Source organism: Cherax quadricarinatus, chromosome 16, assembly GCF_038502225.1.
Source record: "Cherax quadricarinatus isolate ZL_2023a chromosome 16, ASM3850222v1, whole genome shotgun sequence".
In the NCBI taxonomy this organism is placed as follows: Eukaryota; Metazoa; Arthropoda; class Malacostraca; order Decapoda; family Parastacidae; genus Cherax; species Cherax quadricarinatus.
Genome location: NC_091307.1, coordinates 29,767,134 through 29,790,446, shown reverse-complemented (window position 1 = coordinate 29,790,446; position 23,313 = coordinate 29,767,134). Strand labels below are relative to the sequence as shown.

The following is a 23,313-nucleotide window of genomic DNA, read 5'->3' as shown; positions in this document are numbered from 1 at the left end:
AACCCTCCTTATCTTCCTTCTTCCTGAACTGTGAACCACTTGCCACTTAAAGCGGCTGCCACTCTCATTGCTACCTGGTTACCTGGAGGTTATTCTGGGGATCGGGTTATTCCCGGTCCATGACCAGGCCTCCCGGTAGATCAGGGCCTGATCAACAAGGTTATTACTGCTGGCCGCATGCAGTCCAACGTACGAGCCACAGCCCGGCTGATCCGGCACTGACTTTAGGTATCTGTCCAGCTCTCTCTTGAAGGCAGCCAGGGGTCTATTGGTAATTCCCCTAATGCTTGATGAGAGGCTGTTGAACAGACTTGGGCCCTGGACACTTATGGTGTTTTCTCTTAGTGTACCAATGGCACCCCTACTTTTAATTGGGGGTATTTTACACCGACTGTCCAGTCTTTTACTTTCGTAGGGAGTGACTTCTGTGTGCAGATTCAGGACCATTCCTTCCAGGATTTTCCAAGTGTAGATTATGATATATCTCTCTCCTGTGTTCCAACGAGTACAAGTCAAGTGCTTCCAAGCGTTCCCAGTAGTTAAGGTGCTTGACGGAACTTATACGTGCGGTAAAGGATCTCTGTACTCTCTCTAGATCTGCAATTTCACCTGCTTTGAATGGAGATGTTAATGTATAGCAGTATTCCAGCCTAGAGAGAACAAGTGATTTGAAAAGGATCATCATTGGCTTGGCGTCTCTCGTTTTGAAAGTTCTCATTATCCATCCTATCATTTTCTTTGCATTTGTGATCGTGGCACTGTTGTGATCCTTGAAAGTGAGATCCTCAGACATTACTACTTCCAGGTCCCTTACATTATTTTTCCGCTCTATTGTATGGCCAGAGTTTGTAGTATACTCTGTTCTAGTTATTATCTCCTCCAGTTTTCTATAACGGAGTAGTTGGAATTTGTCCTCATTGAACATCATGTTTTCCGTTGCCCACTGGAAAACTGTTTATATCTTCTTGGAGGTTAACCGCGTCCTCAGCAGATGCAAAGGATGATATGGTGCTGTGGTGTATATCTGTCTGTCTGATATGAGGATGAGGAATAAGATGGGGGCGAGTACTGGGCCTTGTGGAACAGAGCTCTTCACTATGGCAGCCTCCGATTTAACTCTGTTGACCACTACTCTTTGTGTTCGATTTGTTAGGAAATTAAGATCCATCTCCCCACTTTCCCTGTTATTCCTTTATCACGTATTTTGTGCACTATTATGCCATGATCGCATTTGTCAAACGCTTTTGCAAAGTCTGTGTATATTACATCTGCATTCTGATTTTCTTCCAGTGCATCCAAGGCCATATCATAGTGATCCAGTAGTTTTGAGAGGCAGGAGTGACCTGCCCTGAACCCATGTTGCCCTGGATTGTGCAGATTTTGGGAATCCAGGTGATTTGCAATCCTGCTTCTTAGCACTCTTTCAAAGATTTTTTATGATGTGGGACGTCAGAGCTGGTCTATAGTTCTTAGCTAATGCTTTACTGCCACCTTTATGGAGTGGGGCTATATTCGTTGTTTTAAGTGACTGTGGAATTTCGCCCATGTCCAAGCTGCTCCTCCATAGTGTACTTAGGGCATGCGAGAGGTTTCTTGCAGTTCTTAGTGAATACAGAGCTTCACGAGTCTGGGCCCAGGGCTGAGTGCATGGGCATGTTGTCAATGGCTTTTTCGAAGTCTATCGGAGTTAGGGTAATGTCGGAAAACTGGCATACATTTATAGAGTTATGAGGCTCATTCATGAAGAAATCATTTGGGTCGTCGATCCTCAGACTGATTAGTGGCTCAATAAACACAGAGTCGTACTGGGATTTCATTATTTCACTCATTTCCTTGTTGTCATCTGTGTAAGTCCCATCCTGTCTGAGTAAGGGCCCGATACTAGATGTGGTATTTGCTTTGTTTTTGGCATATGAAAAAAAATATTTTGAATTTCTTTCAATTTCACTAATAGCTTTAAGCTGGTGACCATTTCCTCCTTACTAGCTAAATCCATCTCTCTCACCCAAACCCATCAATGCGAAGCTTCGGCCTCCTATTTTCCTCCTGAAGAAGTAGAACCACCTCCTTCAACACTTGAACCCAAGATTCTAAAACACTACAACAAGCCATGGTGCTTGGTAACACCCCACGTCAACTCCCCAAAACGTAGGCTGGTATGACCACAGGTGATCTACCCCCTCTTCCTCTCATCCTACCTCTGCCTCATGTCATTTCCCCTCTCATCACTACCATCACATTTCTACCCATGTTCCTCGTCCTTTCTTTACCCTCCTGGCCTCTACACTGTTGCTGCTGCTGCTTTCTTCTGCTCCTGCTCTTGAGCATCCAGCTGCTATTCCTGCTGCTTTTCCTGCTAGTGTTGCTGTTGTTGCTAGTCTTGCTGCTGCTGCTGCTGCTCTTCCTTTACTGTGGAACATTACACAGGTGACACACTGTAAAGAATCTTTGTACAAAGGTAATCCTTGACTGTGAACTCTTTAAAAGCAACAATGAGACCGGATGATCGTATATTTCCCCTGATGCACAAGAATATGACGTTGAAGAGTCGAGGACCTCTGACACTCGACGTGTTTTCTGTGTGTCCTCGTGTTGATATTTTCTTTACTCGGAGTAATTTTGCTGTTCAGGTTAGTGACCAGTCCTTCCAGGATGTTCCAGTTGAAAAGATTTCAAGCGCTCCCAATAGTTTAGACGTATGTTTGAGTGTGTACGGGCAGTGAAAGTTCTTTAAGTTTTCTCATACAGTCTTGTCTACCATGAATGTCTGCCATAGTATTCCAGTTTGAAGAGAACAAGTGACAGGAGTATCATAATTTTCGATATCCTTTGTCTTCAAGGGATATTGAGCCAATATCCTTTAAAGACAATGTCCAGCCAGTCATTTTTCTCAATTGAGGTAGCAATAGCAACATTGTTGTGATCCTTAAATGTGAGCTCTAACGTCATTACTTCCAAGTCTCAAGCATTTAGCTTCCTCTTTGCCAAATGATTTGACTTAGTCTTGTGTTAATTTTCTGTTTTCTCGATTCTTTCATGGCTGAGCAACTGAAATTTGTCCTATTTAAACGTTTATGTTGTTGTCTAAAGCCCATTGGAAGACTTTGGTTTATATCTTGAAGATTCACTATCTTGAATGGATGCCAACTCTATAGAGATTCTGATATCAGGAAATAATTTTACGGCGCTATGATTTATGTCCTTGTCTACGGATATACGAATGGGAAACAAATGTAGCGAATACTCTACTTGAGGAACAGTGCTTTTCACCGTGGCAGCCTCTGACTTCCCAATGTGTACCACTGATCTGTGTGTGCTGTTTCATGAGAAGTTAATTAAATATCTAACTGACTGCTTTTTCCAATTATTTCTTTTGCATGTATGGGTGGAATAAGCCGCCAAGTGCCTACTGTAGGTAGCACCTTAAGTCTATCGTGGGTAGAATTTAGGTGTTCGGTTTTGAGCTTAGCGATAACCTGTTAGGTGACTTCTCCAGTGTCATGTTTGTAAAATCAGTTGTTAATAATAAAAAAGAGTAAACTAGCTTAACCTAGATTTAGTGGTAAATGCCAGGTAAAGGTTAAGATGGGTTAGGTTGGGTTACGATTATATTTTTTTAAGAGAGGGTTACCACACAAAAAAAAACTTCCCATAGGCTTAATATATAACAATCTATATTCCACAACCTAAATAATATTGGAGAATTTACGTAATAACAAAACTTAGCTCCTAAACTCAATGTTAGCCAAAACACTTAAGAGTAACACATCACTAGGAATAGTCTAGCCTCACTAGCCCATGTCCAGCCTGGGTCAGTGAATCTGCTGCAGTGGTCGTTTACTCGCATATCCTCTCAACGTGTTTTCTTCCCCTGTGCGGTCACACTTCACACTGCTAAAATCAGTGTTAATACGCTTCCAAGAAGATATATTCACTCCTCGGTGTATTTTTTTTTTTGTAATATAAACAAGTGGACGTTGCTTATGTTGCACCCATCTGTCTCGCCAGCCACATGTCTTGCATCGTACTCTTATGTCTAGTGTGTGTTATTACCACCATGCCTGCAGTGTTGTGTGGTTACCATGATGCCTGCAGTGTTGTGTGGTTACCATGATGCCTGCAGTGTTGTGTGGTTACCATGATGCCTGCAGTGTTGTGTGGTTACCATGATGCCTGCAGTGTTGTGTGGTTACCACGATGCCTGCAGTGTTGCGTGGTTACCATGATGCCTGCAGTGTTGTGTGGTTACCATGATGCCTGCAGTGTTGTGTGGTTACCATGATGCCTGCAGTGTTGTGTGGTTACCACGATGCCTGCAGTGTTGTGTGGTTACCACGATGCCTGCAGTGTTGTGTGGTTACCACGATGCCTGCAGTGTAGTGTGGTTACCACGATGCCTGCAGTGTAGTGTGGTTACCACGATGCCTGCAGTGTTGTGTGGTTACCACGATGCCTGCAGTGTTGTGTGGTTACCACGTTGCCTGCAGTGTTGTGTGGTTACCACGTTGCCTGCAGTGTTGTGTGGTTACCACGATGCCTGCAGTGTTGTGTGGTTACCACGATGCCTGCAGTGTTGTGTGGTTACCACGATGCCTGCAGTGTTGTGTGGCTACCACGATGCCTGCAGTGTTGTGTGGTTACCACGATGCCTGCAGTGTAGTGTGGTTACCACGATGCCTGCAGTGTAGTGTGGTTACCACGATGCCTGCAGTGTTGTGTGGTTACCACGATGCCTGCAGTGTTGTGTGGTTACCACGATGCCTGCAGTGTTGTGTGGTTACCACGATGCCTGCAGTGTTGTGTGGTTACCACGATGCCTGCAGTGTTGTGTGGTTACCACGATGCCTGCAGTGTTGTGTGGTTACCACGATGCCTGCAGTGTTGTGTGGTTACCACGATGCCTGCAGTGTTGTGTGGTTACCACGATGCCTGCAGTGTTGTGTGGTTACCACGATGCCTGCAGTGTTGTGTGGTTACCACGATGCCTGCAGTGTTGTGTGGTTACCACGATGCCTGCAGTGTTGTGTGGTTACTATGATGCCTACAGTGTTGTGTGTGTTAACCATGGTGCCTACAGTGTTGTGCGCTAACCATGGTGCCTACAGTGTTTGTGCGTGTTATTATGGTGCCTACAGTGTTGTGTGTGTATCATGGTGCCTACAGTGGTGTGTGTGTGTTAACCATGGTGCCTACAGTGTGTGTGTGTGTGTGTTAACCATGGTGCCTACAGTGTTGTGTGTGTGTGTGTTAACCATGGTGCCTACAGTGTTGTGTGTGTGTGTTAACCATGGTGCCTACAGTGTTGTGTGTGTGTTAACCATGGTGCCTACAGTGTGTGTGTGTGTTAACCATGGTGGCTACAGTGTTGTGTGCGTGCTAACCATGGTGCCTACAGTGTTGTGTGTGTGTTAACCATGGTGCCTACAGTGTGTGTGTTAACCATGGTGCCTACAGTGTTGTGTGTTAACCATGGTGCCTACAGTGTTGTGTGTGTTAACCATGGTGCCTACAGTGTTGTGTGTTAACCATGGTACCTACAGTGTTGTGTGTTAACCATGGTACCTACAGTGTTGTGTGTTAACCATGGTGCCTACAGGGTTGTATGTGTGTGTTAACCATGGTGCCTACAGTGTTGTGTGTTAACCATGGCGCCTTCAGTGTTGTGTGTTAACCATGGTGCTTTCAGTGTTCTTTGTGTTAACCATGGTGCCTACAGTGTTGTGTGTCTTATCCATGGTGCCTACGCTGTTGTGTTAACCATGGTGCCTACAGTGTTGTGTGTGTGTTAACCATGGTGCCTACAGTGTTGTGTGTTAACCATGGTGCCTACAGTGTTGTGTGTTAACCATGGTGCCTACAGTGTTGTGTGTGTTAACCATGGTGCCTACAGTGTGTGTGTGTGTGTTAACCATGGTGCCTACAGTGTTGTGTGCGTGTTAACCATGGTGCCTACAGTGTTGTGTGTGTGTTAACCATGGTGCCTACAGTGTTGTGTGTTAACCATGGTGCCTACAGTGTTGTGTGTTAACCATGGTGCCTACAGTGTTGTGTATTAACCATGGTGCCTACAGTGTTGTGTATTAACCATGGTGCCTACAGTGTTGTGTGTTAACCATGGTACCTACAGTGTTGTGTTAACCATGGTACCTACAGTGTTGTGTGTTAACCATGATGCCTACAGTGTTTTGTGTGTTAACCATGGTGCCTACAGTGTTTTGTGTGTTAACCATGGTGCCTACAGGATTGTATGTGTGTTAACCATGGTGCCTACAGTGTTGTGTGTTAACCATGGCGCCTTCAGTGTTGTGTTAACCATGGTGCTTTCAGTGTTCTTTGTGTTAACCATGGTGCCTACAGTGTTGTGTGTTAACCATGGTGCCTACAGTGTTGTGTGTGTTAACCATGGTGCCTACACTGTTGTGTTAACCATGGTGCCTAATGTGTGTGTTAACCATGGTGCCTACAGTGTTGTGTGTGTTAACCATGGTGCCTTCAGTGTTGTGTGTGTTAGCCATGGTGCCTACAGTGTTGTGTGTTACCATGGTGCCTACAGTGTTGTGTGTTACCATGGTGCCTACAGTGTTGTGTGTTACCATGGTGCCTACAGTGTTGTGTGTGTTAACCATGGTGCCTTCAGTGTTGTGTGTGTTAACCATGGTGCCTACAGTGTTTGTGTTAGCCATGGTGCCTACAGTGTTGTGTGTGTTACCATGGTGCCTACAGTGTTGTGTGTTAACCATGGTGCCTACAGTGTTGTGTGTGTTAACCATGGTGCCTTCAGTGTTGTGTGTGTTAACCATGGTGCCTACAGTGTTTGTGTTAGCCATGGTGCCTACAGTGTTGTGTGTGTTACCATGGTGCCTACAGTGTTGTGTTACCATGGTGCCTACAGTGTTGTGTGTTACCATGGTGCCTACAGTGTTTGTGTTAGCCATGGTGCCTACAGTGTTGTGTGTTACCATGGTGCCTACAGTGTTGTGTGTGTTACCATGGTGCCTACAGTGTTGTGTGTTACCATGGTGCCTACAGTGTTGTGTGTGTTACCATGGTGCCTACAGTGTTGTGTGTGTTACGATGGTGCCTTCAGTGTTGTGTGTTACCATGGTGCCTACTGTGTTGCGTGTGTTGCCATGGTGCCTAGAGAGTTGCGTGTGTTCAGAACTCATCAGAGGTATAGGGTGTTCAAGAGTCTTGGCCCCTTTAAACTTATTTTCTCATTAGTGTACTCATTGCACCCGCCTTAGGGATATTTTTCACCTAACTCTCTTGCTTTCATGGGGAGTGATTTCTTTGCAAATTTGGGCCTGGTCACAGACCGGGCCGCGGGTGCTTTGACCCCCGGAACTCTCTCCAGGTAAACTCTCCAGTCCTCTAAAATTTTACGCGTAAATTGAGATGTATGTATCACCTATTTTCCAAGTGGTGCCTCTCGAGGGACATGAAGCATTCCCATTAACTTAGGTGGTTAATTTAATTAAGTTATACAGGTAGTGAAGGATCTCTATATACATACCAACTCTGAAGTTTTCGGTCAACTAAAAAGGGCACTTATTATACAGTAATATTCTAGCCTAGAGACAAAAAAGTGATAAGAGTATCATCACTGCTTTGAAGGTTCTAGTTATCCAGCCTATTATATTCCGTATGGTCGTGGTAAAATTTGTGATCCTAAATTGTCAGATCTTCTGACATCACTTCTAAATTTATCACATTAAATTTTCGGCTGTCTAATGGTTTTAAATTGTTTTATACTCTGAGCAAATATTGTTTTATACTCTGAGTAAATATTTACTCAGTTTTTCCTCATTCAGTACTTTGTTAGTTGCCTACTGGAAAGCTCAGTTTGTATCAGCTTGGAGATTTGCTGCGTCCTCAGTGGATGGCATTCTCAAATTTTAGTATCGTCTGGCAGGGTTGATTCATTGCTATGATTTTGGTGTCGTATATGGGAATGAGAGAGAGAACTTATTTTACTCTGCTCATTGTTATTCTCTGGGCTCTGTTAGCATGATGAATATTCACTCCTCTATGGAAGCTCTAGTCATTCAGTTTTAGTACCACATTTTAAATGTCCCTCCTAAGAAGCTTATTAATAGTAATCCCTTCCTTAATTCAGTTTGTAAAGAATCTGCTTAAGAAACTTCTCGTTGAACTGTTAGTGAGATAATATCACAATTATATACATTGTTGGATGTGAAAATATCTACTGAACTTGCTATTGTTAGCATCTTCATATATTATAATAATAAAATAGATATAGAATTATAGTAACATTCTTGATTTAGACTTTTAGTATTTTATGGAGGAGCAGCCTGGACACAGGCATCATCCCAGTCATTGAAAACCACTGAGAGAGAACTCGGCGAGTGTCAGAGGTCCCCGACTCTTCAACACCCTCCTGTGCTATCTTTAGGAGGGAGCTGGATAAGTTCCTCAGATCAGTGCCTGACCAGTCGGTAACAGCCTGGTTGATCAGGCCTTGATTTTCTAGAAGGCCGGGGGTTTAACGCCCTAGCGACCGAGTCACTAGGGCGTTAAACTCCCTGAAACGTCCATCAGGTAAGTTAACTTATGACAGTGAACTTGACTGATTGTTTGTGATACTTTTTCAACACTGAAGGAACTTGACTAATAATTACACTAACAACATTATCAGTAGAGAAGAAATTTCTTGATATTAAAAAAATGAGGCAGGAAATAGTGTTCTCTTCTCATGTATTCTGTCAAGGATTGAATTACTCTTGCATGATGCTGTCTGATTGGCGATCATGGTGTAATGACGCACAAAATGCATGCTAAAGGAATAACTGGAAAAGTAGGCAGATGGATTTTCAACTTTCTAACCAATAGAACAGAGTAATGGTAAAGTCGGTGGCTGCCACAGGGTACAGTAATCGCCACCCCCCTCCCCCATCTTGTTCCTCATATCAGACAGAGAGAGAGATCTAAACCATAGCACAGTGTCTTCTTTTGCAGACGATGCTAGGATCTGCATGAGACTTATCCATTGAGGAGACACGGTAAATCTCTAAGCGGATATAAACCAAGTTTTCCATTGGGCCACGAAAAACAATATGATGTTCAGTGAGGACAGATTTCATTTACTCCATTATTGAAAACTTGAGGAAATAATAACTAGAATGGAGTATACTACAAACTCTAACCGCACAGCGGAAAAGTCATGTGAAGGACTTTGGAGTCTTAATGTCAAAGTATCTCGCTTTGAAGGATGACAACAGTGTCACTATCACATCTGCAACGAAAATGATAAGATGGATAGTGAGAATTTTCAAAACAAGGGATGCCATGCCAATGATCCTTTTAAAGTCGCTTGTTCTCTCTAGGCTGGAATACTGTTGTTCACTAACAGCAGGTGAAATGGCAGCTTTGGAGAATGTACAAAGAATTCTAACTGCACATATAAGTTCAGTCAAGCACGTAATTACTGGGAACGTTTGCAGTCTCTTGACCTGTGCTCACTGGAAAGCAGACTCGCAGGTGAGGGAGATGTATTATAAAATAAACCTGGAAAATCTTCGATGAACTGGTCCTAAATCTGCATACACACATGCAAATCACTCCCCACGAAAGCAAAAGACTCGGCCAATGGTGCAACATACTCACAATAAAAAGCAGGGGCGCTATGAGTACACTATGAGAAATCACGTAAGTGTCCAGGGCCGAAGACTGTTCAACAGCCTCCCACCATTCATATGGGAAATTGCTAATAGACTCATGGCTGCCTTCAGTAGGAAACTGGACAAATACTTAGTTAATACCCAATTAACAGGGCTGAGGTTCGTGCGTTGAATTGCCTACGAGCGATATTAACAGCTTGGTTGATCAGGGTAATACACCGGGATGTCCGGTTAAGGACTTGGCCGCGAGGGCGTTGACCCCCGGAACGATTTCCAGATAGATCTGTGTCAGTCATTAGAAACAGTATTAGAAGAGAAGGAAATAATGAATATAAATAGTCTGAGCAGCTCCATCACTATGATAATATGAACGTAGATAAGCACTTTTAAGGAGCAACTTGCACTGTAAACACTGATTAATGTAGCTACGCTTATGCCTAGTTACAAGTGCTTCTGGCAGTTTTTCATGCAGACTATGATCAAACTAAGTGCACACAGTATGTAGTCAGTCTTCTGATCACTCTTGAATAGTATGCTTGATTGTTCACTTATTGAAGATTATAAGAGATGCAGTATAATTACCTGTGTAATTTGTCAGTATATTGTTAATGAAAATAAAGGTACCAGACATTTTAAGCAAATATTTTAAATTTACTTGTAAGAAATGAAACTTAATTTATAAAATATATCCAGATGTGCCCATGTTAACTGTAAAAGTTTAGTTCTTAGGCCTTTTATGTATGCATATGTTATTGCGCTATCCTCCATATGTTACTGCCCTATCCCTTGGGTTTCTAGAGTTTCCACTCCCTTAGTGCGGCCTTGGGCCAGACTCGTCTGGATAGATACGAGTACACATAATTAGTTTTTTTTTCAGTGTGCAGGTTAGGAATTAACGCTCCACTTTTCCATGTGTAGGTTTTGACATATTTATCTTTTCCTGTTTGAGGTACAGTTGATTTTAGGTTTGCACAGTGTCATCAGCCTGAGGAGCCAACCAGTGGGAAGTTTGAGGTTGAAATAATTGGTACAGAAGACCTGATTTAAAATTGAATCTCCTTCCTCCCTAGCGTGAGCCATGACGTTATACTATACATGTAAACAAATATTGAACATGGTAGAGATTCTTAGTCGTGTATTATCATAGAGAAGAGATTAAAGATAGACTGAGATAGCAGCACTCCACTTGTGAAGCAGCTGAAAAAGATTGCAGCTGGAAACGTCGCTGGCAGAATAGCGGTAAAGATAATTTCTTGGTCTAGAAAGTTAGATTGCGACTATTGGTTTAATGGAGAGAAGTGTTAAAAACAGGTGGCAATACAGCAGGGGTTGTAGTTTCTTGACACTTAATTAACCAGGTCTGCAGTACAACTTTCACAATGTAAAGTAAAAAGACACAAGTACAACTAATGTGACATTTTATTGTGGCAACGTTTCGTTCTTTAGGAGCTTTTTCAAGCGGTTACAATGTGCAAGAAAGAGATATAGTATCGACAAGATGAAAGTTCAGACACATATGCAACATCTGGATATCTTTATTGTAGACGTTTCGCCAACCAGTGGCTTTATCAATACAGATTCTAGGACATAACTAGTAGACAGTAGAACTATATACAAAAGATGAGGTAATCAGTCCCTCAGCCTTGGAGTTGGTGTGAAGAGCATTTACGTCTGCGGAAATTTAGCTCTCTGATTACTAGTCGGGCGTCGTTGAATTTCATAGTTGATTGGTGGAATTCCGGTGTTGTACGCAGGCGTTGTTCAAGTTATCATTCCAACATGTGTTAATGTGTTCATTGAGGTGTATTTCGAAGTTCCTAGCTGTTTCACCAACATATATCCTGTCACAGCCTCCACAAGGTATAGTGTTAACTCCTGCATTGACTGGTTCATGGAGTTCATGCAGGCTGTGACAGGATATATGTTAGTGAAACAGCTAGGAACCTCGAAACACGCCTCAATAAACACATTAACGTATGTTGGAATGATAACTTGAACAACGCCTGCGTACAACACCGGAATTCCACCAATCACCTCATGAAATTCAACGACGCCCGACTAGTAATCAGAGAGCCAAATTTCCATAGACATAAATGCCTTGAATCATCCTTAATCACTGTTTCTAACACAAGCAAGCAAAATAAAGGCAGCTTCATCATCTCTGAAGTATTACCAAAAATCCTCCTCAAAACAGTAAACCTTGCCATCACACAATCTCTGTTACACAAGAATACAACAGAGGAGGAACACTGAAACAGACCTTCTCAGATCCAACCACCAACAGAAATATTTGTCTAACCTATTTTTATGCTACCCAAGTAATAGCTTTTATAACCTTTTACACATGTGCAAGTTGATTGTTCTACCATATTGCATTACTACTACTACAACTTACTACTATTACTACCACTAGTATTACACCTCGAAGCCTATATATACCCTCTGTGTCCATGTATTGTTTGTAATGGCTTGATAAAGCTCCTGGAGAGCGAAACGTTACCACAATAAAATGTCACATTAGTTGCACTTGTGTCCTTATACTTAACATGTTGTCGGTAATTCTACCAACATTAATACTTTCACAATGTTACCTTCACGATATAGTGAGATTCATGCTGTTCCTTGCTCATATCCGGGAGCTTGGAGCAGATCTACCTCATGATCAGAGTGTAGTGAAGACTGATCACCCAGGTTGTGACTGGTGTGTCACCTTTAAATGGTTAAGCCAAGTCCACACTCATACCGAGAAGAAAAAATCTTGCCACAGCCGAGGTCATAATGACTGCAGAATTGGTCGCTTTTGCCTTTCGCAACTGCTGGACCATTACAGCTTGGTCTTACATGCACTAGACAAAATACTGATGTAGTATATACTGACTTTGCAAAAACATTTGGCAAGTGCGACCATGGGGTAACTGCACACAAAATGCATGCAATAAGAATTGTAAAGGTGGGCAGATAAATTTTTAACTTCCCCGCAAATAGAACCCAAAGAATATTAGTAAAGAGTGAAATCAGCGGCTGCTACAGTGAAAAATTGCCCTCCCAAGACAAGGTGTATCATCCCTTGCAGACGATACTAGAATCTGTACGAAAATGGCATCCATTGAAGACAGCTAGTTTCCACGCTGATATAAACCAGGTCTTCCAACTGACTACTGACAATATGATGTTCATCGAGGACAAATTTCAGTTATTGCGCCATGGAAGAATGGAGGAAATGAAACAGAAGATCAGAGTACAAGACACTCAAACTACTCAATAGAACGTAAGTCAAATTTAAGACATCTGGAAGTGGTAGTGTCAGAAGATTTCACGTTCAGGGAGCACAACAACGTTATTACCGTATCTACAACGAAAATGATAGGCTGAATAACTAGAACCTTCAAAATAAAGGATAGGAAACCATTGATGATTCTTCAGGTCACTCGTTCTCTCTAGGCTGGGGTAATACTGTTTACTAATGGCCTCTTCAGGGCATAAACTCGGTCAAGGTATAAACTCAAGTCAGGCACGTAAATTGCTGGGAGCGCTTGAAGTCCATGGAACTGCACTCCTAAGAACGTAGACTAGAAAGATGCATCATAATCTATACCTGAAAGATACTGGAGGGATTAGTCCCAAACCTACACACCAGAACTGCTACTTGTGAACACAAGAGGCATGACAGACGATACCAGGGGAGCGATGAGTATACCGAGAAAACTTAAGTGTTAATGGACCACGACTCTTCAATACCCTCCCTTCATGCATAAAGGGGATTTACCAACAAACCCTTATCTGTCTTCAGAAGGGAACTTGACAGATTTCTCAAAACTGTTCTGATCAACTGGGTAGTTGTGCATACGTTGGACTGCAGGCGGCAGGCACTAACAGCTTGATGGATCAGTCCAGTAGCCAGGAGGTCTGGTCTGGGACCGGGATGCAGGGGCACTGACCTCTGGACGCTACTCGGGGAGACACTACTTTTAATGGAAGAGAAAATAAGGCCATTATTATTGGGAAGCCACAGAGCCAATAAACGACTTAAATTACTCGGAATGGAGGAGGAATAATACCTTCGATTAGTTTCGAAAGTTTTTCTACTAGAGCCCGGCCTGGTGCTTGCCTGGTCAACCTGGCTCTTGCTGCTGGCCCACATACCCATAAGAGCCTAGTTGATCTGGCACCTGGTGAAGATACTTGGCCAGTTTCCTCTTCAAGACTTCTACACTTGTCTCAGCAGTGTTTCTGATATCTAATGGTAAGATGTTAAATAGTCTGGGAGAAAGGATGTTGATGCAGTGTTCCCGTGTTGTGCCCACGGCGCCACTGTTTTTCCACTGGATTTATTTTGCACTTCCTCCAATATCTCTCATTCCAGGATGTTATGGCAGTGGGCAGATTTGGAGCAAGGCCCTCGAGTACTTTCCAGGTATATGATGATATACGGAGATATGAGAGAGCCTAGTCCCAAGTCTGCACGTTCCCCTCTCATACTGGAGCGAGATTTCGGAGACAATGTACAATAAACTCTAAAACAAGGAGAGAGACAGTGGCTCCAGTAAGATTCCAGAAACATTGCCGAAACACGTGTAGATGTCTCCAAGAGGAAAGTAGACGTGCACCTCCGCCAAGTGACTGATCAACCATGCTGTGATGGGTATGTGGGTCAGCGGGTCGCCGGTAGTAACAGCATGGTTGACCAGGTAGGCAAACTCTGGAAATCCATCAGAGGTATAAAGGTAAAGGAATGAACATAATCATGAGAATTTAAATTTCTGTATTAATAGTTTTTCTTTTTTCTTGCAGGTTAGTTTGAGAGTTTCCTGACGTGTGACGATAATGTGGCATGATGGATTTGTACCAAGGTTCCAGGTGAGAAAACCAGGCGAGGGTACGCCAGGCGGTGATCCTACAGGATACGTCAGGACAGTGGTAAATAACTTAAGTGGATAGTGTATAGTACGCCCGGCGGACACACCCGCTACGGTCTTGTTGAACAGGTATACCTTTGATATACCTTAGAAGAGTTTCGAGAGTTTACTCTCAGAGCCCGGCCATGGGCCAGGCTCATCTGGTGCTTGCTTGGTCAACCAGGCTGATGCTGCTGGAGGCCCGCTGCCCCACATATCCGTCACAGCCTGGTTGATCTGGCACCTGGTGAAGATACTTGTCCAGTTTCCTCTTGAAGGCTTCTACATTTGTTCCAGCAGTGTTTCTGATATCTTCTGGTAAGATGTTGAATAATCTGGGGCTCCGGATGTTGATAGTGTTCCCTTATCCCCACCCCACCCTTGCTCCTCACTGGGTTTATTTTACACTTTCTTCCATATCTCTCACTCCAGTATGTTATGGCAGTGTGCAGATTTGGGACCAGGTCCTCGTGTACTTTCCAGGTATCTCTCTCTCTCTCTCTCTCTCTCTCTCTCTCTCTCTCTCTCTCTCTCTCTCTCTCTCTCTCTCTCTCTCTCTCTCTCTCTCTCTCTCTCTCTCTCTCTCTCTCTCTCTCTCTCTCTCTCTCTCTCTCTCTCTCTCTCTCTCTCTCTCTCCCCCCCCCCCCCTCCCCAGTGAGTACATGTTCAAGACTTGAAGGCGTTCCCAGTAGTTTAGGTGTTTTACTGGCTCTGTGTGAGCCGTAAACGATCTCTGTATTTATTCCAGCTCTAATATTACTGCTCTGAACGGGACCGTCAGCACTGAGCAATATTCTAAGAGAGAGCGCACTAGTGATTTGAAGAGTGTCACCATCGGCATTATTTCCCTTGTTTTGAAAGTTCTCAATACCCACTCGGTCATCTTCCTGTCTGTCGTGATCTTTGTCTTATGTTCCTTAAAAGAAAGGTTAGCTGACATAATTATGCCCAGGTCTTTTATGTGTTCCTTACCTTCTATTTGGTGACCCTCTTGAGTTCTTCATTCTTTCCATGCCTGCACCTGAAACTTATCACCATTGAACGTTGTTGTTCTCCACTGCCCACTGGAAAACCCTGTTTATGTCTTCCTGTAATTTTTAGTGTCCTCTACCGTAGTGAATTTCATGCTTATTTTAGTGTCATCTGCAAATGATACAAAAGTGTGACGGATGGTTTTATCTGTCTATGAGAGTGAGAAACAGCAGAGGTGCCAGGACAGTGCCTTGGCTCTTATCTTGTTGTATTACGCTCGCCGCCGCCCTGGCACTTGCAAGTACTGAAGAATGATCATAACACTAGTAATGTTGACGTGTGTACGTACATGCCTCTAGTAAAAGTTACGTTATTGACGCCTATGCTAAGTAGGTGCGTAATGTTTACAAAGATACACCACGGATCTCATAGCAGCTGACCATTTTGCCGGGAAGATGCTCCTTTGGTAAGGTTTTAGTTCATGTAAATAACGATTGTGAAAGTCGGCTTCGAAAGAAGCGTTGACGCAATCATTTTTGTTTTTTAATTATGTTATGCTTTCAATAATTGTCTAATGGTCCTTTCCAGGTGTTGGTTCCATTAAACAGAGTATTTCACTTAACTAAACTGGGAAAATAATCCGTAATTAAGTCTGAAGGGAAAGTAATTTTTTCCACCGTTGATTTAGACTTGAGTGAGGCGCACCCTCACGCATTACTTTAAAACTTGACGCAGTTTTGCTTCTTAGTAGTACCAGGGTGGTTGTAACCGGGCAGCCGAGCCTCATTATTGATGCTGAGCTTTAAATGCGAGTTTTGTTGATTCGCCAAAACCCTTATTTTGGAGAGAAACCTTGGCGACGTTTCGATCTGACCTGGATTATTGGCGAGTGACCATACATTGATCCAGGAGGGACCGAAATATCGTCATAACGTTCCTCTCCTAAGTGCGTTTTTATTTTGGTGAATTGTTCCAACCACGGTATTGTGACTTTATTATTGAAGTTTTGTTAACTAAACAGACGTGTCTACTTTCTCTTATGCATATTCGTTTGGAATTAATACCTCTGTTTTACCGATTAAAATATCCTTACTGTGGTGTCTACTTGCCTGGGGTGTGTTCAGAGGGTCAGCGTCCCACAACCTGGCCCTAGTGCAGGCCTCGTGGTGGATGCTCTGATCAACCAAGCTGTTGGCGATAGTCGCACGAAGGCTAACGTAAGCACTACAACCCAGCTGATTAAGAACTGACTTGAGGAAGTTGTCCAGGTCTGTCTTGAAGACAAGTAGAGATTTCTTGATAATGCCACTTATGTATGAAGCGAGGGCATTGGAAAGTCTTTGTTCCTTTCTCTTGGTTTACTCATAACACCCATGAAAGCGAGTGGTTTGCCAAACCACTCGCTTTCATGGGGAACGATTTGTGTGCACAGATTAGGAACTAATTCTTGTGGAATTTTCCAAGAACAAATCGAGGGATTTCAAACGTTCAGAGTAATTTAGATGCTTAACTGAATCTTAGATTATTGAAGGTTCTCTGCACATTCTCCAGGTCTGTAGTCTCTCATGTTGTACAGGTTACATGCAGCCATAATCTTGTTCACCAGTGATATTATTTAACATAATTCGCTACACGTCACTAAGTTCCACGTGATCTTCAGGGAAGATACGCTTCATAAACTTATTACAGCCATTGTTACCTTTAGGCCTCTTATGTTATACAATGTTTTGTTGTAATACGTGAGTGTAAAATTGTTGTGAAATACACGAGTGTTTCTGGAGGTCAACGACCCTGCGGCCCGGTCTCAGACCAGGCCTCTTGGTTGCTGGCTTCATCGATGAAACTGTTTGTGTCTGCCGCCCTCTGTCCAACATATGCACCACAACCCGGCTGAACAAGAACTGTTTGAGGATTCCGTAGAGTTCCCTCTTGAAAACAGCTAGGGGGGTGTTGAAAATGGTATAAAATACCGAGAAGTTGATGATTAAAACACATGTGCAGCAGTTGGTATCTTTACTGCTGAAACGTTTCGCCTACAGAGTAGGCTTCTTCAGTCAAAATACAGAGGAAGTAGGTATAGTAGTGAAGTGAAAATGTAATCAGTCCATCAACCTTGAAGAAATAGTATTTAGGTAGCCAGTCCCTCAGCCTGGAGAAGAGTTCAGCTCCATGGTCTGGAACGATATGAAGCTGAAGTATGAGAATAATGCTGTCGAAGGGAAAACAGAATGCAGATGTAGTATGCACAGATTTTGCAAAAGCCTTTGACAAGTGCGATCATGATGTAATAGCACACAAAATACGTGCTAAAGGGATAATTGGCAAAGTAGGCAGATGGATCTTCAACTTTCTAACCAATCGAACACAGAGTAGTGGTAAGCAGAGCTAAATCGCTAGGTGCCATAGTGAAGAGCTCTGTTCCACAAGGCACAGTACTCGCACCTATTATGTTCCTCATCCTCATATCAAGATATACACAGATGTAAACCATAGCACCGTATCATCCTTTGCAGACGATACTAGGATTTGCACGAGCCATCCATTGAGGACACGGCAAATCCCCAAGAAGATATAAGCCAAGTTTTCCAATGGGCAACGGAGGACAATATGATGTTTCATGAAGCCAAATTACAACTACTCCGTTATGGAAAACTGGAAGAAATAATAGCTAGAACTGAGTATTCTACAAACTCTAATCACACAATAGAGTGGAAAAGTATTGTGAAGGACCTGGGAGTCTGAGGATCTCACCTTCAAGGATCACAACAATGGTACTATCACATCTGCGAGGAAACTGATAGAATGGATAATGAGAACATTCAAGATGCCAAGCAGTGATGATCCTTTTTAAATCACTTGTTCTCTCTAGGCTGGGATATTGCTGTTCATTAACATCTCCATTCAAGGCAAGTGAAATTGTAGACCTAAGGAATGTTCAGACAGCCTTTACTACACATACAAGTTCCATCAAACACCTTAACTACTGGGAACGCCTGGAAGCACTTGACTTGCACTCACTGGAGCGCAGGTGAGAGAGATGCATCATAATCTACACCTGGAAGATCCTGGAGGGACTGGTCCCTAATCTGCACACAGAAATCACTCTCTACGAAAGCAAAAGACTTGGCAGGCGATGCAACATACACACAGTGAAAAGTAGGGGCGCCATTAGTACACTAAGAGAAAACACAGTAAGTGTCCGGGGCCCAAGACTGTTCAACAGCCTCTCACCAGCAGTAAGGGAAATTACCAATAGACCCCTGGTTTTCTTCAAGAGGGAGCTGAACAGATATCTAAGGTCAGTGCCGGATCAGCCGGGCTGTGGTTCGTACGATGGACTACATGCGGCCAGCAGTAACAGCCTCGATGATCAGACCCTGATCCACCAGGAGGCCTGGTCATAGATCGGGCCACGGGGGCGTTGATCCCCGGAATACCCTCCAGGTAGACTCCAGGAAGGTGAGGTGGAAGATTTCGAAGACGTTGCAGGGGACGGGTTTCTCTAATTGAAGGCAAGAATTGAGGAGCACTGCAGCAAGCCTACTGGCCCATGCTAGGCAAGAACCTGTGAACTCCAACCCTTCTCACTTACAACCAGTAGTTACGCGATGAAGCTGTGGAAGATGTCCACTGTACCAAAACACCGTTGTGCTGCAGTGTCTGACAGTTATGTTGAAAATGGTACAAAATACCGACAAGTTGAAGATTAAACCACATGTGCAACAGTTGGGTATCTTTATTGTTGAAAGGTTTCTCCATGCTGAGGGACTGACCACCTCAATACTGCTTCTCCAAGGTTGATTGACTGATTACATTATCTTCCTTTCACTACTACATCTGCTTCCTCTGTATTTTAATTGATAAAGCCTAATATGTAGGCTTTCAGTTGTGTCAGGTCAGGCTGACTCTACTGAAAGTCTCCCAGCTCTGGCTGACTCTACTGAAAGTCTCCCAGCTCTGGCTGACTCTACTGAAAGTCTCCCAGCTCTGGCTGACTCTACTGAAAGTCTCCCAGCTCTGGCTGACTCTACTGAAAGTCTCCCAGCTCTGGCTGACTCTACTGAAAGTCTCCCAGCTCTGGCTGACTCTACTGAAAAATCTCCCAGCTCTGGCTGACTCTACTGAAAAATCTCCCAGCTCTGGCTGACTCTACTGAAAAATCTCCCAGCTCTGGCTGACTCTACTGAAAAATCTCCCAGCTCTGGCTGACTCTACTGAAAAATCTCCCAGCTCTGGCTGACTCTACTGAAAAATCTCCCAGCTCTGGCTGACTCTACTGAAAAATCTCCCAGCTCTGGCTGACTCTACTGAAAAATCTCCCAGCTCTGGCTGACTCTACTGAAAAATCTCCCAGCTCTGGCTGACTCTACTGAAAAATCTCCCAGCTCTGGCTGACTCTACTGAAAAATCTCCCAGCTCTGGCTGACTCTACTGAAAAATCTCCCAGCTCTGGCTGACTCTACTGAAAAATCTCCCAGCTCTGGCTGACTCTACTGAAAAATCTCCCAGCTCTGGCTGACTCTACTGAAAAATCTCCCAGCTCTGGCTGACTCTACTGAAAAATCTCCCAGCTCTGGCTGACTCTACTGAAAAATCTCCCAGCTCTGGCTGACTCTACTGAAAAATCTCCCAGCTCTGGCTGACTCTACTGAAAAATCTCCCAGCTCTGGCTGACTCTACTGAAAAATCTCCCAGCTCTGGCTGACTCTACTGAAAAATCTCCCAGCTCTGGCTGACTCTACTGAAAAATCTCCCAGCTCTGGCTGACCCTACTGAAAAATCTCCCTGCTCTGGCTGACACTGCTGAAAAATCACCCTGCTCTGGCTGACGCCGCTGAAAAATCTCCCTGCTCTGGCTGACGCCGCTGAAAAATCTCCCTGCTTTATCTGACGCCGCTGAAAAATTTCCCTGCTCTGGCTGACGCCGCTGAAAAATCTCCCTGCTCTGGCTGACGCCGCTGAAAAATCTCCCTGCTCTGGCTGACGCCGCTGAAAAATTTCCCTGCTCTGGCTGACGCCGCTGAAAAATTTCCCTGCTCTGGCTGACGCCGCTGAAAAATTTCCCTGCTCTGGCTGACGCCGCTGAAAAATCTTCCTGCTCTGGCTGACGCCTCTGAAAGTCTGTAATTATCATACGTAGAATAGGTGAATATGTTAGTAGCGCATTGCCTGTGTATCCATTTTTTTTTGCATCTGGTCCCAGACCATGACTTGGTTGATGACCTGGAGACAGTACAGCTCTGCTCTGGTAAGGAGGTGTCCCCTGGCTCGGTTGGGAGTGCACTCAGCCCGTATATCTAGTGTCCGAAGTTCGATCCCCCGGCAAAGGTGGAAATGTTGGGCATGTGTCCTTGCTGTACAAGAATGGTATACAACACCGACAAGATGAAAATAAGACATGTTGCAACATCTGGGTATCTTTATTGTAGACGTTTCGCCATCCAGTGGCTTTATCAGTACAAATTCCAGGACATAATTTGAAGACAGAACTATATACAGAAGATGAGGTGATCAGTCCCTCAACCTTGGAGTTGGTGCGATGAACACCGTAGTCGTGGAGGTTCTGGAGCAGAAGCAAGGAGCCTGGCGCTTATGTACTAACGTCAGGTGGAAAGGGGACGTGTAGCAGACGAGGGCATAGTCACTGGTAGGCGGGATTTCCCAGTGGAAGTAGGTCCTACCCGAAGAGATGAGTTAGTTGTAGTTGTCGTAGCCGTGGAGGAGGTTTCTATGCATCTACTGCCCCTGTTCACCTAGCAATAAGTAGGTACCTGGGTGTTAGCCGACTGTTGTGGGTGGCATCCCCGGGGGCTGGTGGTATACCTCAGATAGGCCAGGGGTTTTGAAATGATCTGAGGTAGGACAGCAGCTCTTGGCCTGTAAAATTGATTTGTATAAAAAAATTGTGGTGAGCGTACAAACATAATCATAAATCACGACTAAGACGTTGAGTAATTGTAACATATTCATTTAGTCCTTGACTTGATAATGGTCCAGAATGGACCGAAATGTTTTCTGAAGTTTGCTCGATAAATACTTGGTTTGGTGTGATTTGTTCCATCCACGGTATCGTTGCTTATATTGTACACAAATAACCCGCACATAGAGAGAGAGAAGCTTACGACGACGTTTCGGTCTGACTTAGACCATTTACAAAGTCACACTGACACACGAGAGAGAAGAAGCTAATGTGGCTTTGTAAATGGTTCAAGTCTGACCGAAACGTTGTCGTAACTTCTCAGTCACGTGCGGGTTATTTGTGTATTGTTCCAGTCACGGTATTATGCCTTTTTGTTATTTTTCTGTTATAATCCACGGTATCGTGGCTTATATTAGTTATAATCCACGGTATCGTGGCTTATATTAGGTATAATCCACGGTATCGTGGCTTATATTAGGTATAATCCACGGTATCGTGGCTTATATTAGGTATAATCCACGGTATCGTGGCTTATATTAGGTATAATCCACGGTATCGTGGCTTATATTAGGTATAATCCACGGTATCGTGGCTTACATTAGGTATAATCCACGGTATCGTGGCTTACATTAGGTATAATCCACGGTATCGTGGCTTATATTAGGTATAATCCATGGTATCGTGGCTTATATTAGGTATAATCCACGGTATCGTGGCTTATATTAGGTATAATCCGCGGTATCGTGGGTTATACTAGGTATAATGCACGGTATCGTAGGTTATATTAGGTATAATGCACGGTATCCTGGCTTGTATTAGGTATAATCCACGGTATCGTGGCTTATATTTGGTATAATCCGTGGTATCGTGGGTTTTACTAGGTATAATCCACGTTATCGTGAACTATATTAGGTATAATGCACGGTATCGTGGGTTATATTCTTTATAAACGTATTTTGTGAACAAGTTCCAGAATCTTGTTTGGGCTAAATTTTCTGCGGGTAATATCTGCCTTTGATTGATAAATGTGTGTGAGACTCAGGGGTCCTCTGGCGGTGTCTTGAATCTTTCTTTTGTAATATCCTGAGAGTTATTGCAAGATGAAGGCCAAGGAGTGGGGGGATTCACTGGTAGATGGAGGATGCTGCTTGTAGGAGGCCTGGAGAATTAGACAAGTGGGTGAACACACTGCTGACCCAAGCTTTTACACACACACAAGATGGTTGAGGAGTGCCTTGTGTTTTTTTGAGAAGTGGCAGGAGTGTTGTTGAGGGGTGGCCGTAGTATTGAGGGGTGTCCGTGGTGTTGAGGGGTGTCCTTAGTGTCGAGGAGTGGCCGTTGTGTCGAGGGGTGGCCGTTGTGTCGAGGGGTGGCCGTTGTGTCGAGGGGTGGCCGTTGTGTCGAGGGGTGGCAGGAGTGTTGAGGGATGACAGGAGAGGTAAGAGTGGCAGAAGTGTTGTTGAGGGGTGGCCGTAGTGTTGAGGGGTGGCAGGTGAGGTAAGAGAGTGGCCGTAGTGTTGAGGGGTGGCAGGTGAGGTAAGAGAGTGGCCGTAGTGTTGAGGAGTGGCCATTGTATTAAGGGGTGGCAGGGTACATGCAACAGGGTGAGGATATAGAAAGTATTGTGAGGGGGGGGGGGTGAGGAAGAAGAGTGCTCCACCACAAGTGCTTCACACCCCAGCCTCTGGTATTGATGGCTGCTGCTGTTTCTGGTGGGTCTGATGTTGCCTTTTCTGCTGTTGCTACTGATCCACCTCCACCCTCTCTCCTACCATCTCTGCGTCTTTCTCCCCTCCTTTCGCGCTTCATGCCCCCCCTCCCTCCCTCCCCTCTTCCCTTCCTCTTTCCCCCTTTATCTCGCCTCTCCTCCCGCTCCCTACTACCCCTC

General features: G+C 44.1%; 1 protein-coding gene across 16 annotated transcripts in view; it reads left to right on the top strand.

Annotated features, from left to right (window-relative positions):
- Positions 1 to 23,313, top strand: part of LOC128688974 (prominin-1) — a 1,112,830-nt gene that overhangs the window by 399,616 nt on the left and 689,901 nt on the right. Inside the window, exon 1 of one of the 16 annotated variants that reach the window (XM_070085542.1) lies at positions 14,538 to 14,555. The exons of the other annotated variants lie outside the window; for them this stretch is intronic. The gene's annotated coding sequence lies outside the window, so the exon portion shown is untranslated. Of the gene's footprint in view, positions 1 to 14,537; positions 14,556 to 23,313 lie in introns of those variants that run through there. 16 annotated transcript variants of the gene reach the window in all.